Source organism: Diplotaxodon limnothrissa, linkage group LG3 (assembly GCF_057381915.1).
Source record: "Diplotaxodon limnothrissa isolate DT_005_m linkage group LG3, D_limnothrissa_male_GT1.1, whole genome shotgun sequence".
NCBI classification, from domain to species: domain Eukaryota; kingdom Metazoa; phylum Chordata; class Actinopteri; order Cichliformes; family Cichlidae; genus Diplotaxodon; species Diplotaxodon limnothrissa.
The window spans coordinates 55086293-55103397 of record NC_140598.1 but is presented as its reverse complement, the minus strand read 5'-3'; the positions used below and the strand labels follow the sequence as shown (position 1 = coordinate 55103397).

Genomic DNA, 17105 nt, shown 5'->3' with positions numbered 1-17105 from the left:
GCTGAGTCAGCTCAAAATTGCCCAGAGTGTTACTCAGGTCTTTAGTCCCTTTGCCCTGAGGGTTGTCCACATGGATGTTAAAATCCCCAACAATAATTACACAGTTGAAATCAACACAGATCACAGACAGCAGTTCACTGAGGTCATTAAAAAAGTCTGTGCAGTGTTTGGGAGGCCTGTAAACATTAAGAAACACAACTTTGGATGGGGCCTTCAGCTGTAAAGCCACATATTCAAAAGACTGAAAACTTCCAGGAGATAGCTGCTTACATTGAAATGATTCATTAAATAAGACAGCAACCCCCCCTCCTCTCCTGCTCACCCTGGCCTCACTGATAAAACTGTAGTTAGGAGGGGTCGTCTCGATGAGAACAGCTCCACTGTTACTTTGGTCCAACCAAGTTTCAGTTAAAAACATAAAATCAAGGCTGTGCTCAGTGATTAAATCATTAATTAAAAATGTTTTCCCAGCTAAAGATCTAGGGCAGCACGGTGGCACGGTGGTTAGCACTGTTGCCGCACAGCAAGAAGGTCCTGAGTTCAATTCCAACATCAGGCCGGGGTCTTTCTGTGTGGAGTTTGCATGTTGTCTGCGTGGGTTCCCTCCGGGTACTCTGGCTTCCTCCCACCGTCCAAAGACATGCAGCTTGTGGGGATAGGTTAATTGGCTAACCCAAATTGTCACTAGGTGTGAATGTGCAAATGAATGTGAGTGCGAATGGTTGTTTGTCCCTGTGTGTTAGCCTTGCGACAGACTGGTGACCTGTCCAGGGTGTACCCCGCCTCTCGCCCTATGACAGCTGGGATAGGCTCCAGCGCCCCCCGCGACCCTGAAAAGGATAAGCGGAAGTGAATGGATGGATGGACAGCTAAAGATCTAACGTTCAATAAAGCCAGCTTAAGTGTTTTAGAGGTATTATTTGTCCCCTCGTGTTTGGGAGCAGTCTGTGGCACACAAGGTATGTTTACTATGTTTAAAGGTCTTTTAGAGTGCAGCTCTCTGTTTTTTGACCAGGCCACATGTCTCCTTCTGTCACCTAAAAGTACAGAAATTTTAAAACCTTCTAGTAAACAGGGTCCCAGCTTCTCCTGGGAAAAGTCACCACTGCCATAATCACACATCAGACTGCGGAGACAGAGCATGAAGGTGGTAAGGAGGAACTAAGGGGGGCGAGGCTGGGCAATGTGACTTCGATTGCTCTGTTGAGGATGGGGCTCGATGGCAAACCTTTGGCTGCTCGGGTGGGGGGTTTATGGGGGACAAAAAGGGATTGGGCCGGGGGGGAGATCTGATCCCAGCATTGACCCGCTCCATCATCTTCTCAGTGAATTTCAGGTGTGGGGAGGAGGGAGAAAGGGAGGTGGAGGAGGGTGATGGCCTGTCAGGGGTTTGGGGGACTGGGGAAGATCGTGGTCCCTGGTCCTGGTCCTGGTCGTTGGTGTTGTTGAGAGAGTTGGAGGCAAATAGGGAACCCTCTTCTTGCCTCAGATGTCTCTCCTTTCTGAGGCTCTTCCCGGGTGGGGGCAGATGAGGCTCCTCCTCAAGGTTTCTGCTGGGCTGTCTGTTCTTGCAGTACTGTTTGTTCCTCTTTATGAGATAACTCCTCATTTATCTCAGTCTTGGCACCAAGCACAGATGGATGACGTATGGAATAAAACAAGTTGGAGGTGAACAGTTTCACCCCTGACTTGTTAAAATTAAATCATTTGCTTTAAACAGATGCCTGCGTTCCCAAAAAATATTAAAATTGTTTATGAAAAATTGAGTGGTCAGTACATGCTGATATAAGGCATTTATTCAGTGCAAACAACCTGCTGAATCTCTCGTCTCCTCCTCTGACGGGCTGTACAGGTCCACTGACGAATACAGCTGCATTCAGAGAGTTTACAGTATTTAATAATCCAGTAAAGTCCCGTCTCAGAACCTCCGACTGTTGTTTGGACACATTGTTTGATCCTGTATGCAGAACAATGTTTGTCACAGTTGGATATTCATCTGCAATTTGAAGAATTCTCTCCTTCAGGTTGTTGACCATATCCTTAGGAAAGCAGAGGACTTTAGTGTTCTTACCGCACATCCTTTGTACATCCTTTACAGCAGAGTCACCCACAATCAGAGTTTCAGGCAGAGCCTTTAGCTTTCCCTGTGGCCTTTTACTTTTCAACAGATATTCAGACCTTACTTTGCTACTTTTAGATGGATGGTTGTCCGATATTTATTTATTTATTTATTTTTTTGTTTCACACATGGTACAGCAGTAATGCATTCCCATACACAACCTTCCTTTCAATTAAAGTAACACTGTTTCCATGCATGAAAAGGAGCAGGAAGAAGAATAAATTCTTATTGATACCTGCCCCCTATCTGTGGTAATACAAGTAGGCAACCAAAATTACACTATGACAATTTTCTGCACATAACAAAACAAAACAAAGCAAACAGAACAATATACTCAACAATGAACAATACCACTAAGTATCAAACTAAAAGGACCATTTTTCTACAATTAAATTCTATTCTTTTCAACTTCTTCATCTTGGTTTATCATTTTATTCTTATAGCAGATTTTAAATTGAGAAACATTTATACAACACTTAAGATGATCACTGAGAGAATTCCAGTTTCTAATGCCTATGACTGTTGGACACATTTGCCTTTGTGTGGTTCGAGCAAACCGGTGCTTAAAATAAAACTTCCTTCTGCCATCCCCATTCTCTGAACACAATACAAATAAACTTTGTAACTTAAGAGGTAGTGTTTTAATTTTTGCCCTAAACATAATAGTTAAAGTCTGTAATTTCACTATGTCTTCTAGTTTTAACAATTTAGATTTTATAAACAAACTATTAGTATGTTCTCTATATTTAACATTATGCATAATTCGAAGCGCTCTCTTCTGTAATAAATATAATGGTTTCATATTAGTCACGTATGTATTCCCCCATACTTCAACACAATAGCTCAGATAGGGTAGAAACAATGAAAAATATAATATTCTCATTGTCTTGTAATCTAATATATGTCTAACATTACCCAGGATATAAATACTTTTAGCCAACTTTTTTTTTAACATGTTCAATATGTGATTTCCATGTTAACTTGTCGTCCACTATTACACCCAGAAAACGGAATTCTGTCACTCTTTCAATTAATACTCCCTGTACAGATAATGCTATCTCTTCCTCCTTTACACGGTTTCCAAATATCATAAACTTTCTTTTTTCCAGATTCAGTGATAACTCATTTACATCAAACCATTTTTTAATTTTTTTCATTTCAATAACCATAATTTTAGCCAATTCTTTCAAGTTCTCTCCGGAACAATAAAAATTTGTATCGTCTGCAAACAAAACAAAATTCAACATTTTTGACACATCACAAATGTCATTTATATATAAATTAAAAAGTTTTGGTCCTAAAACAGAACCTTGAGGGACCCCACATTCTATTTTCATTCTATCAGATGAATTGCCTAAACACTGCACATACTGAAACCTATTATCTAAATAGCTGCTTAACCAGTTCAATACTATTCCTCTCAAACCATAAGTTCTTAACTTAGAAATCAAGATGGAGTGTTGCAGAGTGTCAAAAGCTTTTCTTAAATCAATGAATACCCCTATAGTATATTTATTATGATGTGTTGCTGATGAAATGTCTTCAATAGTATTCATTAATGCTATTGCTGTTGATCTGTTCCGTCGAAATCCGTACTGACTTTCGCTTAACAGTTGATGTTTTTCAATGAAACTATCAAATCTTTGTGCAAAGAGTTTTTCAAGCACTTTAGAAAACTGTGATAGCAATGATATTGGTCTATAATTATTAAAACTATGTCTGTCTCCCGATTTATAAAGAGGGATAACTTTTGCCACTTTCATTCGGTCAGGAAATACACCCGAATAAAATGAGAGATTAAAAATATAACAGAGAGGTCTGGTTATACAATCCAAGGTCTTTTTTACAATGACCATGTCTAACCCATCACAGTCAGTGGATGTCTTGTTTTTAGATTCTGCTACAATAGCTATGATTTCTTTTTCAGTGATTTCCCCTAAAAACATAGACCGTACCACTCTGCTGTCTCCTTTCCATTCCGAATCATCCTGTTTTCTAACTAAGTTTGCCAGGTTAGGCCCAATATTTACAAAAAAAGAATTAAATTCATTTACCACTTCATTCATATCACGTACGACCTTATTTTTCTTATTAAAGTAAGTAGGTACATTTAAAGATGTATTTTTTATTACCCAATACGTTTTTTAAGATATTCCACGTACCCTTAACATTATTTTTGTTTTTGTAAAATAATTTATTATAATACTCTTTCTTAGCCTTTCTGATAATTAATACTAACTTATTTTTATAATCTTTATATTTCATTTCAGCAGGCTTTGTTCTAAGTTTTATATAATCTCTATACAATTTATTTTTCTTTTTACATGCATTTTCTAGTCCTTTTGTCATCCATGGTTTACCAGTAGTTTTCTTTTTCTTTTGCTTATATAATACCAGTGGACAGTGATTTTCATACAAAACCAAATAAGTATTTAAGAATGCCTCGTATGCAGCATTAACGTCATTTACATAAACCTCATTCCAATCTTCTTTCATAAGATCTTGCCTGAACTCATTTATTGCATCATCATTTCTAATTCTTATATATCTGTCCACACACACTTCCTCCTTTTGTGTCATTTTATAATCTAAAGTAACAAAAACAGGTAAATGATCACTTATGTCATTTATGACAAGTCCACTTATAATGTTGCTTTCCAAGCAATTAATGAAAATGTGATCGATTAAAGTAGCTGACTTTTCAGTTATTCTACTAGGTTTAGTAATCAGAGGGTAAAACCCTCTTCCAAATAATAACTCAAAAAAATCTGATGATGCCTTATGATTGGACATTTAAAAAAAATCAATATTATAATCACCACAAATACATAATGTCTTATTTCCCTTTACCTTGTTCAATAAATCTTCTACTACATCTGTGAATGTTTGTATCAGTGTCCCAGGCCTTCTATACATACAAGTAACAATTATATTACTCTTTCTTTCCCTTTCTATTTCTACTGTCACACACTCCATTAAATCATCAATAGCCACAGACATATATTCAACCTGTTTACATTTCAAATCACTATCAACAAAAAGTGCCACACCTCCTGCCTTCTTATTAGATCTATTTATATGATGTAATTCATACCCATCAATGTGAAAGTCCCAACCCCTTTCCTCATCTATCCATGTTTCTGATAGTGCTATCACTTTAAACTTGCCTTTCAGACTATTCAAAAAATCATAGATCAGAACAAAACTTTTATAGAGACTTCTACAGTTGAAATGAATTAATGAAAATGTATTGCCTAGGTCAACATTATCCCTAAATTGATTCTCAGTATAATACTCGCATGTAACATTAATTGCATTAAGCACATTCCTTTCTGGATCGATATTATTTTCAAAATCATGTAATTTGTAATCCGAATCTTCAGTCATTGTGATTGAGTATTCTTTGAATGTCTGTTATCCTTATGACATACCCAAGTATTTCACAACATATTTTGAAAAACCACTCATAGCTATACAGTTCTTTCCGATCCATACATAACTGCGGCTCAGATCTATATCTCGTCTTCGCGCATAATTGTAACACCGTCGGTCCCAGTTCCATATCCACCTGCAGCTTCACAGTAATACTCTTCCAGTCTACTGTCTCATACCTTGCCATTTCCCCCCTCCTACAGTCAGAAATAGTGTCTTTCATTGAATAAGTTCGGCTAGTTGTTAGCAAACACATCATAACAGACCTTCTGCCGTCTGACCGCAACAGTGTAATCATCCCCCGTAGTTGTCCAAATCATGAAGATCCAGGGTCCCTTTATAGTGGAGCAAATCTGTTCTGCAGTTTCACATTCAGTGGTTTTGAGGTTTGTTGTTAACCTTCCTATTCACGGTTGTCCAGTCCTGTTTCCTCTCGTATACAGGGGTAGAAGAGCTTCTCTGTCTCGTAGGAAGTGAAGGCCAGTCGGTTTCAGAGATTTCAGCTCGCTGTGCTCTGCCCGTGATACGTCCTCCCCCTTCCAGGAGACATGATTTATGTCTTGGTTTTGCACCAAGACAGTCCAAGGGGGGATTATCACTTGAGGATTTATAATAATGCACAGAGTCTACTTTCTTGGTCATGTTATCTGTGCTCCTTAGCTGTGTACTAGCTTGCTCATCGCCATTGTTTTGAATCAAAGGCAAGGTTGTTTCATTTCCACACAGTCCATTTACCTCCACGTTTACTTCTAAGCGATGAATTTTTGTCTCCAGTACTACAATCTTCTGCAGGAGGCTGTGGTAGTCATCTGTGGAGAGGGAAGGCATCTTGTTGCTAGTTAGCCTAGTGGTTAGCACCTTTCCAGGCTATTGAGGCTGTTTGGTGCCCAGACGATGTAATCAGGCTTCAGCTGTGTGTAGGCCACAGACACAGGGAGCGCTGACGATAAGGTAACTATAAAAATGTTGCTGTTTCTGTTAAGAACACTTTAGTCCTAGTCCTAGATAGTCAGTCCTTTAGGCTGGGAGGAGGTGCTGGCCGTCAGACTGGGGTCTGGGATGCGGGGCCTCCCTGCTACTGCAGATAAGGAGGTGGTCCGCTTGCCTCCACCCCAGAGAGAAGGGTTACATCTCCTGGGTATAGCTGCGGCTTGCCCCTCTGAGGGCGGGGATACCTGGACCTGGGATATAGAGTATGTTTGGGGAGTGCGACTGTCTGTGCAGTGTCTATTTGTGTCTGTCTACACGTTGGGTGAGTGCCGAGTATTTGGTTGTGCATATGGGGTGGGAATGCACGTCTGTGTCCGCGTGTGCCTGTTCGTCTGTGTCTATATGTCAGGTTGGGTCTTAGACTCAACCTCTCTGGGTACATCTCAGGCCCTCTAAAGTACGGAGGCCTATCTCCCCTCACCACACTCCCTGCCGGTGGCTGATGCCCTCAGACGTTGGTGTGTTGGTGGTCCTTGTCGTCTGGGGCTGGGCGCTCATGTATGTACCAGCTCACTCCTGGCGCCTGTGGCCCGGCTGGGCTCCTTCCGGGGGGTGGGATGCCCTCAGGCCTCTGGCCTCTGGGCCTGAAGCTCGGTCCTCTCTGGCACAGCTGGCTTCCGGCAGAGCTCGCGGGCACGCCACTGCAACCCCCTCTGGCCTCTGCTCCGTAGCTGCCGGGTGACCTCTCCTTTGGGGCTCTACTCAGCTCTTCCCAGGAGGGTGGCACGGTTCCCCCCCCTTTGGTGGTCCTCCTCGGGTCCTTGTACTCTGGGGCCTCTGGATATCTGGGGCCTGGATCTCCTCCATACCTGCTTCATACCCTGGTGGACGGGGCTATGGCTCCCAATACTCCCTAGCAGATCGTTACATGGAGAAACCTTTGGAATACAAGCATGCTGATCCACACAGGTATGCACACAGGTGTACACACGGGTGTTCACAGACGCAGACTACACCTTTCTTGGCTGCTGCCTCAAAGCACATTGTGCGCTGTCTATCTTGCGTGCTGCACAATATCGTTTATTATTTAGTATCTACTGATATCTACTGCTAGCTAGTTTATTGTGATGGTGCTGTTTTTTTATTATGTTGCTCTTTTTTTTGTTTGCTTTCTCTTCTGTTTTTTTTTCTTTTTTTATTATGTTGCTCTTTGTTGTTTGCTTTCTCTTCTGTTTTTTTTCTCCATACAGGTGATCCAGGTGTTTTGTTTGTTTTTCTTTTTCTTTTTCTTTCTTCCCCCCATTTCTCACCGTCTCTTCTCCCCTTTGGTTTTCTTTCTCTCCCTCTCTTTCTTTCATTCTTTCTCCCTGTCCTATCCCCCAGTCATGTCTGTCCCATTTGTAGCAACAGAATATAAAATAAATTCATAATTATAATAAAGGTCAATCAAATGGACAAAAAAAAAAAAAAGAACACTTTAGTCCTAATGATCTATAAGTGTCCAGAAGCTATCGCAGGTAAGCTCATATGGGGAAAAAATCAGCATGAAAATCAATAAAAATCAACAAAAGAAGCAAAGCATTTAAAGAGCAAAGAGAGGAAGCGTCCACACTCACAAAACGGGGACGAGCAAAAAATAGAACGAGAAGGTACGACCTCTCTTGGACATTTGTTGTATGCCAGAACACTCTGGAAAGCACACAGAGTGCAGACTACTAAGGATGAGACATTCTATCAATATACAATCGATTATATATTTCTAAGCATTATTGATTATATGTTTCTAAGTACAAATGACAACCATAAAATATCACTATAACATGTGTAGTGATTTATTGAAAGATGTACAAACCTAAAAAGAAATACAGTATATGAGGCAAAAAGATGTACATTGAGCTTGAAAATCAATGTCTGGTATGACAACAACAGAACCTAAATTTCTCTTAGTTTTCCGGAAATTTATATATAAAAATATATATAAAAATCCTGTTTTGTGTATATAAATGTGATACTATTGTCATCAAATGAAAATGGTATGATGCTTTTATAGGGTGTTCTAGGTGCATAAAATACCTATAGCTCTACATAATGAAGATGCCATCATGTCTGATATGAATAGGAACCTTCCAGGGATAAGATGTAGCTGTTTGAGAGACTTAGATGTTCAGCTCCCAAGGAGGTGAACATGAAGAGAAACAGACAAACATAAAGACAGGGATTTTGTGCATTTCTGGTTTCATTTTTGGCCAGTAGATCTCACATTGATAGTCAGTGGATTGTTTAAAAAGATAACATTGCAATGTGTACTGAATGCATTTTGAAAATACTTGTCTACTGTTCCAAGGTGAAAGCCAAAGATGAAGTTACAAGATAGATATCATCTGCTTGTCTGCTTGTCTTTAATTTAATGAAGCATTCTGTTAAAGATTTGTGGAAATATATACGGTTAACCTCAGAAGTCTTGTTATATATTTTATGCCTTTTCGGATTATTGAGCCAAAATATTTTAATTCAAAGGATCAGAGGTCAGTCTGTGAAAGACATAATGTTATGACATCTGATTAGTTCACGTCAGTGGAAAGGTGACTAACAACGCTGCTGACTGGCTCATGAACCTGACTTAATGCTGTTCGGGAATGTTAAATTTTTTTTTTTTTAATCTTTTCATCTTCAACTGCTGGTTCAAAACGTTTCAATAGAATTGTGCGTACACATCACATACTTGTGAAGCAAATATATAACACCTGAACAAACGGTTGGCAACAGAAGAGATCAGAAAGGCACAGGGGAGGCATAATAAGGATTCTAAGAATTACAGCCCTGGGGTAAGGACATTTTTATGTCTATGATCTATATGTAATGAGTTTGTGCTAGGCATTTTGATTTGAAATTGATTGTGCATTAGTTATTGTCATTTATTTTCATTTATTACATTTAACCTAAAATAATAATGGAAAAAAAGTTCTATTGTGATTTGGGTTTTTTTTTTTTTTTTTTTTTTACATACAAGCTCACTGCAGGTAGTGTTTTTAAACTTAAACCAAGCCTTAAAAATTTACTTCACTGGCTCCTAATAATGATCTAAATAGTACCTTGTAAAAGTTTAAAAAAATTGCATGATTATTATTTCCAGTTTGTATGACATAGTATATACTACAAAATATATAATATTATTAGAAAAAACAATTTAAATTAACAACAAGTTAAATTAATAAACTGAAGTTGCTTTGTTTTCTGTTATATCACAACTTTTAGAATATAGATTTGTTTTCTGGTCACAAATTTCTGAATTAGAAACTTTCCAACCTTCTTTTTGTGTCCCAGAACACATATTTTCATCAGCCCAGTCTCACTTTAATATCCATGTACACATCCTGATGCATTCTCAATCATCCAGGACAGTAAATCTCCAAAAGTCAGTCATTATGCAAATGTACTGTTTATAAGATTGGGGAAACCTGCAGTCAGCTGAAACTGAAGAAGTCACTTGGATGAGTGACGAAACGTTTCTCCCACAAAACGCTATGTCCAGATGAACAGAATCAACTTTTGGAGATCCATGTACACAATTTTCCACTTTTGGGGGTTGCAGGGGTTAGTGGAGGCAGTGCGTAACAGACAACTACTTCTTATGTAGGCAGATTTATCTAGGAGTATAAATGACTTTGTTACTGTCAAATAATAAATAAATAAATAAAATTTGTTCCATTTTCTTTAATATTCTAAAAATGCCAAAGACAATTTGACTTATGCCTATCCACCTGAGTCCATTTCAGGTGAATGGTGTTTGAGATCATGTCAAAACCTATGAAATTATGAATGCAGAAAAGTACTATCAGATTTTGATCAATCACGCAATACCATCTGGAAAGTGTCTGATTGGCAACAGTTTAATTTTTCACCGTGACACTGATCCCAAACATGCATTGGCAAAGTGCCTGGAAAGAGAAAAATAAACAGCAAGTCCATGAATACACACTTATCAATAATAACAACTTGCAATTTATAACAAATATGCACATTGTCAAATATTTCAGGCCACAATGAGTGCTGGTCGAGGCTTGACTGTTTTGTTAACCATTTTGGGTAAGTAACTGAATACATTACAAAAAATCATAATACAAGTCTCAGAAAGAGGAAAAACGAAATGTTATTGTCCATATGCTCAGTTGCTGTTGCAAAAGCAGAAACTATGGCAACGACAACAGAAACTACGGCAACGACAACAGAAACTGCGGCTCCAACAACTGGTTCAACTGCAGTAACAACAACAGAAACTGCGGCAACAACAACAACAACAGAAACTGCGGCTACAACAACTGGTTCAACTGCATCAATAACAACAGAAACTGCGGCAACAACAACTGGTTCAACTGCAATAACAACAACAGAAACTGCGGCAACAACAACAGAATCTGCAGCAACAACAACAACTGGTTCAACAACACCTGCTTCAACTACGGCAACAACAACAACTGGTTCAACTGCGGCAGCAACAACAGAAACTGCGGCAACAACAACAGAATCTGCAGCAACAACAACTGGTTCAACAACACCTGCTTCAACTGCGGCAACGACAACTGGTTCAACTGCAGCAACAACAACAGAAACTGCGGCAACAATAACTGGTTCAACTGCCCCAACAGTAACAGAAACTGCGTCTACAACAACTGGTTCAACTGCATCAATAACAACAGAAACTGCGGCAACAACAACTGGTTCAACTGCAGCAACAACAACAGAAGCTGCAGCAACAACAACTGGTTCAACAACACCTGCTTCAACAGCAGCAACAACAACTGGTTCAACTGCGGCAGTAACAACACCTGGTTCAACTGCGGCAACAACAACAACTGGTTCAACAACAGTAACAACAACTGGTTCAACTGCAACAACAACACCTGGTTCAACAACAACACCTGGATCAATAACAGCAACAACAACTGGTTCAACAGCAGCAACAATAACACCTAATGCAACAACAACACCTGGATCAACAACAACTGGTTCAACTGCGGAAACGACAACAGAATCTGTGGCAACAACAACAAGTGGTTCAACAATAGTAACAACAACTGGTTCAACTGCGTCAACAACAATACCAGAAACTGTATCAACAAAAACACCTGGTTCAGCGACAACTGGTTCAACAGCAGCAACAACAACACCTGGTTCAACAAAAACACCTGGATCAACAACAACTGGTTCAACTGCAGCAACACCAACAGAATCTGCGGCAACAACAACTGGGTCAACAGCGGCAACAACAACACCTGGTTCAACAGCAGCAGCAACAACACCTGGTTCAACAACAACACCTGGATCAACAACAACTGGTTCAACAGCGGCAACAACAACACCTGGTTCAACAACAACAACTGGATCAACAACAACTGGTTCAACTCCAAAAAACACAACACTTGTTTCAACAACAACTGGTTCAACACCAGCAACAACAACTGGTTCAACAACAGTAACAACAACTGGTTCAACTGCGGCAACAACAACACCTGCTTCAATAACAACACCTGGATCAACAACTACTGTTTCAACTGCGGAAACGACAACACAATCTGCGGCAACAACAACAAATGGTTCAACAACAGTAACAACAACTGGTTCAACTGCGGCAACAACAACGCCTGTTTCAACAACAACTGGTTCAACTGCTTCAACAACAACGCCTGTTTCAAAAACAACTGGTTCAACAGCAGCAACAACAACTGGTTCAACAACAGCAACAACAACTGGTTCAACTGCGGCAACAACGCCTGGTTCAACAACAACTGGTTCAACTCCAACAAACACAACACTTGTTTCAACAACAACTGGTTCAACACCAGCAACAACAACTGGTTCAACAACAGTAACAACAACTGGTTCAACAGCGGCAACAACAACACCTGTTTCAACGACAACTGGTTCAACACCAGCAACAACAACACCTGCTTCAATAACAACACCTGGATTAACAACTACTGTTTCAACTGCGGCAACGACAACACAATCTGCGGCAACAACAACAAATGGTTCAACACCAGCAACAACAACTGGTTCAACAGCAGCAGTAACAACAAATGGTTCAACTGTGGCAACAACAGAAAAAACGACGATGACGACGACGACAACAACAACAACAACAACAACAACAACAACAACAACAACAACAACAACAACAGCAGCAGCAGTGGCGGTAGTTCGTACACCAGTTGTTGTTCTTGCAGCAGTTTTGGTTAAACCCTTTGTGCCTCAACTCAAAGATAAAACTAGTCCAGAATTTATAGCACTTGCGACAGAAGTGGTAGTAGTGGTGAGTAAAATACTGAGATTCATTTTGAAGTGTTGTTAAGATTCCAGCTGATTTGAATTAATTAATTAATTTCTACTTCTTTGCTCCACACAGTATGAAATCATCTATAGAGCTCGATATGGTTTGCTTTTCAGCCGTGTTATTGTCATAGCATTCAGGTAAGATTTTTACTTTTGTTCATTTATGACAACACTAATCTTATTAACAGTAATTGCAAATAATTAATGTTAATTTAACATATTTCATTAAGAATTGAGTGTTTTCTTCTTCTTTTTCTTTAGACAAGCTAGGACCAGAACACGAGCATCTGATACTGAAGCAGAAGTGCAGGTTGTGTTTAACAACACAATAACACCTGCACAAATCCCAGAAGCTGAAGCTGTTCAACAAACCTTAGTTGAAGCGGTGTCTAACCCCAACAACACTTTCAACATCAGTATCAATCCAGCATCTGTCGTAGCAACCCAAATAAACAGTGAGTAAACAGAAATCACACATGTGATTCCCAAAGGATTTTTTTTTTAAACAAAGCAATATAGCTATTCATATTTAATATATCACATTCAATTTGATATAGTTTGATATATAGTCTGTGTAGTTATTTATTTCATCATTCTCAGAGAATGATGAAATAAACATAATTATTTAATGTGCTAAACAGCAGAAAGAGTACTTTAAATTAGATTTACCAATGTATAGAAACAAGAGAGCATCATGAAAAATGACTTTGTTTTTAACTGCTTTTTTCTTCCTCTTTGTTTTCTACACCTGTAACAACTGCAACTGCTGAGCCAGTTTTTACAAAGCTGTTGCGGTTCGCATCGGTTGGAGAGACATTTACAGCTGACTTGCTGATCTCATCATCTCCAGCATTTAAAAATAGATCATCACTGATAGTGACAACAGTAAGTTTTCTCTCTTGAAGTCAAAAAGTGGTTAAATGCATGCATTCACTTTAGCATATGGACTCACATATCTTTGATTGTTTGTGTTTCTGCAGCTTGAACCGATCTACAATAAAACATTTTCTTCATACAACTCAATGGAAGTGACTGGATTCCGGTAATTTATTTTTTGTTTGATGACTACATATAATACATAATACACAAAGAATTAATGCAAGTAAAACAATATTTGGCTTGATTTTGCAGAAATGGATCCATCATCACTGACATCTACATTCAGTTTGCATCTACATCAGCGCCAAATAACACTGACATTGAAAATGTTCTGATCAATGCAGCTCCAAACATAACAGCCTTCAACATTACCAATGTTGTTGTCAGTGACCCAGGTAAGCGCTATTTAATATTATCACATTTTAATTCATATTATCTCAGAACTGTTTGTTAAAGCAACACTTTGTTTCCTTTTCTTGGCATTTACAGTGGCTTCAACTACAACAACAATGACTGCACCTACAAACGCAACCACAGCAAACCTTACAAACACCACACCAGGAACAAATACAACTACAGTGTCTACAACAGCTTCAAGTACACCTGTGAACGCTACAACACCAATCATCACTACCCCAACAAACGCAACCACAGTTTCTCCTACAACCACTACAACTGTAACAACTACAATTGTTGAGGCTGTGTCTACAACAGCTTCAACTACACCTGTGAATGCTACAACACCAATGATGACTACCCCTACAAACGCAACCACAGCAAATCTTACAAACACCACACCAGGAACAAATACAACTACAGTGTCTACAACAGCTTCAACTACACCTGTGAATGCTACAACACCAATGATGACTACCCCTACAAACGCAACCATAGCAAATCTTACAAACACCACACCAGGAACAAATACAACTACAGTGTCTACAACAGCTTCAACTACACCTGTGAATGCTACAACACCAATGATGACTACCCCTACAAATGCAACCATAGCAAATCTTACAAACACCACACCAGGAACAAATACAACTACAGTGTCTACAACAGCTTCAACTACACCTGTGAATGCTACAACACCAATGATGACTACCCCTACAAACGCAACCATAGCAAATCTTACAAACACCACACCAGGAACAAATACAACTACAGTGTCTACAACAGCTTCAACTACACCTGTGAATGCTACAACACCAATCATCACTACCCCAACAAACGCATCCACAGTTACTCCTACAACCACTACAACTGTAAGAACTACAACTATTGAGGCTGTTACAACAAAGCAGTTGCAGTTCAGAGATGTTGGAGCAACATTTACACCTGACTTAGAGAACTCATCATCTTCAGCATTTACAGAAAGAGCCAGACAGACAGTGTTAACAGTAAGTTTTGCTGTTGAAGTCAAGCAATATTTAAATGTTTACACTCACTTATGCATACACACTCAAAGATCAGTGATTGTGTGTGTTTCTGCAGCTCGAACCTTTCTACAAGACATTTCCTTCATTCCGCTCAATGAGAGTGATCAGATTCAGGCAATTTATTTTTTACATACTGATGCAATATACCAAATGTTTTATGATAGTTATAAATATTTGCGATAACTGAATGCAAGTAAACAATGTTTTCTATTTTGCAGAAATGGATCCATCATCAGTGACGTTAATATTGACTTTGCATCTATATCAGTGCCTAATAACACTGAGATTGAAAATGTTTTGATCAATGCAGTTTCAAACATAACGACCTTCAACATTAGCAAAGAGTCTGTTATTGTCAGTGACCCAGGTAAGCAATATTTGATATTCTCATATTTTAAAATTCATAATATCCCAGAACTGTTTGTTCAAGCAACACTTCCTTAACTACAGCGACTCCTACAACCACTTTGACTGCAACAACTACAACTACAGCGACTCCTACAACCACTTTGACTGCAACAACTACAACTACAGCGACTCCTACAACCACTTTGACTGCAACAACTACAACTACAGCGACTCCTACAACCACTACAACTGCAGCAACTACAACTGCAGCAACTGCAACTACAGCAACTCCCACAACCACTAAAGCTGTAACAACTACAACTGCTGAGCCAGTACAAAAAAAGGCAGTGCAATTCAGATCTGTTAATGGGATATTTATAACTGACTTGCTGACATCATCATCCACAGCTTTTAAAGAACGAGCTTCACTGATAGAGACAGCAGTAAGTTTTCTTCTAGTAGTTAAATAATACTTAAGTGTATGTATTGTGAATAATTGCAGAGTATATACTTATATTGTCATATAACAGTATTTTGATACCATTAAAAAAATGTATGGCCATCTTTTCTATCCATACATTTATGAATCCCCTCCTAAAGTCAACAATTTCTCCATTGTTTATAAGATTATACAAATTGAGATAAACAAAAATGATATACACTATATGCAATAAACTATATATCAAAAACATTTCCACCATGATCTAAACTGAGCTAAAATTCCACAGTAAATACTGTGTTTCTATTTTTTCCAACTCATTGCCATGCTTTTGCAAGTGTTTAAAGAAAAAAGATAAAACATAAAGGTGACCTGTAACCTGTATTATGCTAGCCATTCAAGAAATGGGTAGCTGGGTGACCAGAACCCCCCAAACACTATTATGTATATATGTTGCACTATGATATTACATAGTCCTAATAATATGTCCCAATTGACATTGTAGTAAAGAAGCACAATCCCAAAAAGCAAAGCATACATACTTACAGTGTGTTTACTCATTTTTCTGCAGCTTAAACCTTTCTACCTGGCCAGATTTCCTTCATTCCGCTCCATCAATGTGACTGCATTCAGGTAAATTGTTTATGGTATATAATTTTACAAATATTTCAAGTAAATAAAGGAAACAAAACTAAGTTTTCGGTTTTTCCTTTCACAGTAAGGGATCCATTATCAATAACATGGACATTGGATTTGCAATGTCACTGGTCCCTAATGCAAAAGAGATTGCACAAGTTTTGATTGATGCAGCCAAGATAACACCCTTCGACATTGATATCAGTTCTATTCTTGTGGACGGCATATGTAAGATATATTTAATTCAATCATGTCAAACATATTACTATATTACAGAACAGTTTCTGAAAGAAATGCCTTTTTTTCTTTTTCTCAACATTTACAAAAGTGTCACATGGAGTGAGCCACAAGATCAGTCTCCTCACTGCTTCCTGTATGGTGCTGCTGTCATGGCTCCTGTCAGGCCAGCAATAACATCTGCGCTGATGCTCTTGTGAAATAACTTGAGGAAATGTCTCCTGTGACTGGGTATGAAAAAGGACTTTGTTCCAACTGAAAATCCACGAGGAGCTTCTGATGAAGAGCAATCATACCATGATTTAGAAGTAGC

At 38.8% G+C, this 17105-nt stretch overlaps 1 pseudogene; it reads right to left on the bottom strand.

The window, feature by feature from the left end:
• Window positions 1–1114: 1114 nt before the first annotated feature.
• On the bottom strand, window positions 1115–2078 carry LOC146636624 (uncharacterized; annotated as a pseudogene).
• Window positions 2079–17105: the final 15027 nt, after the last annotated feature.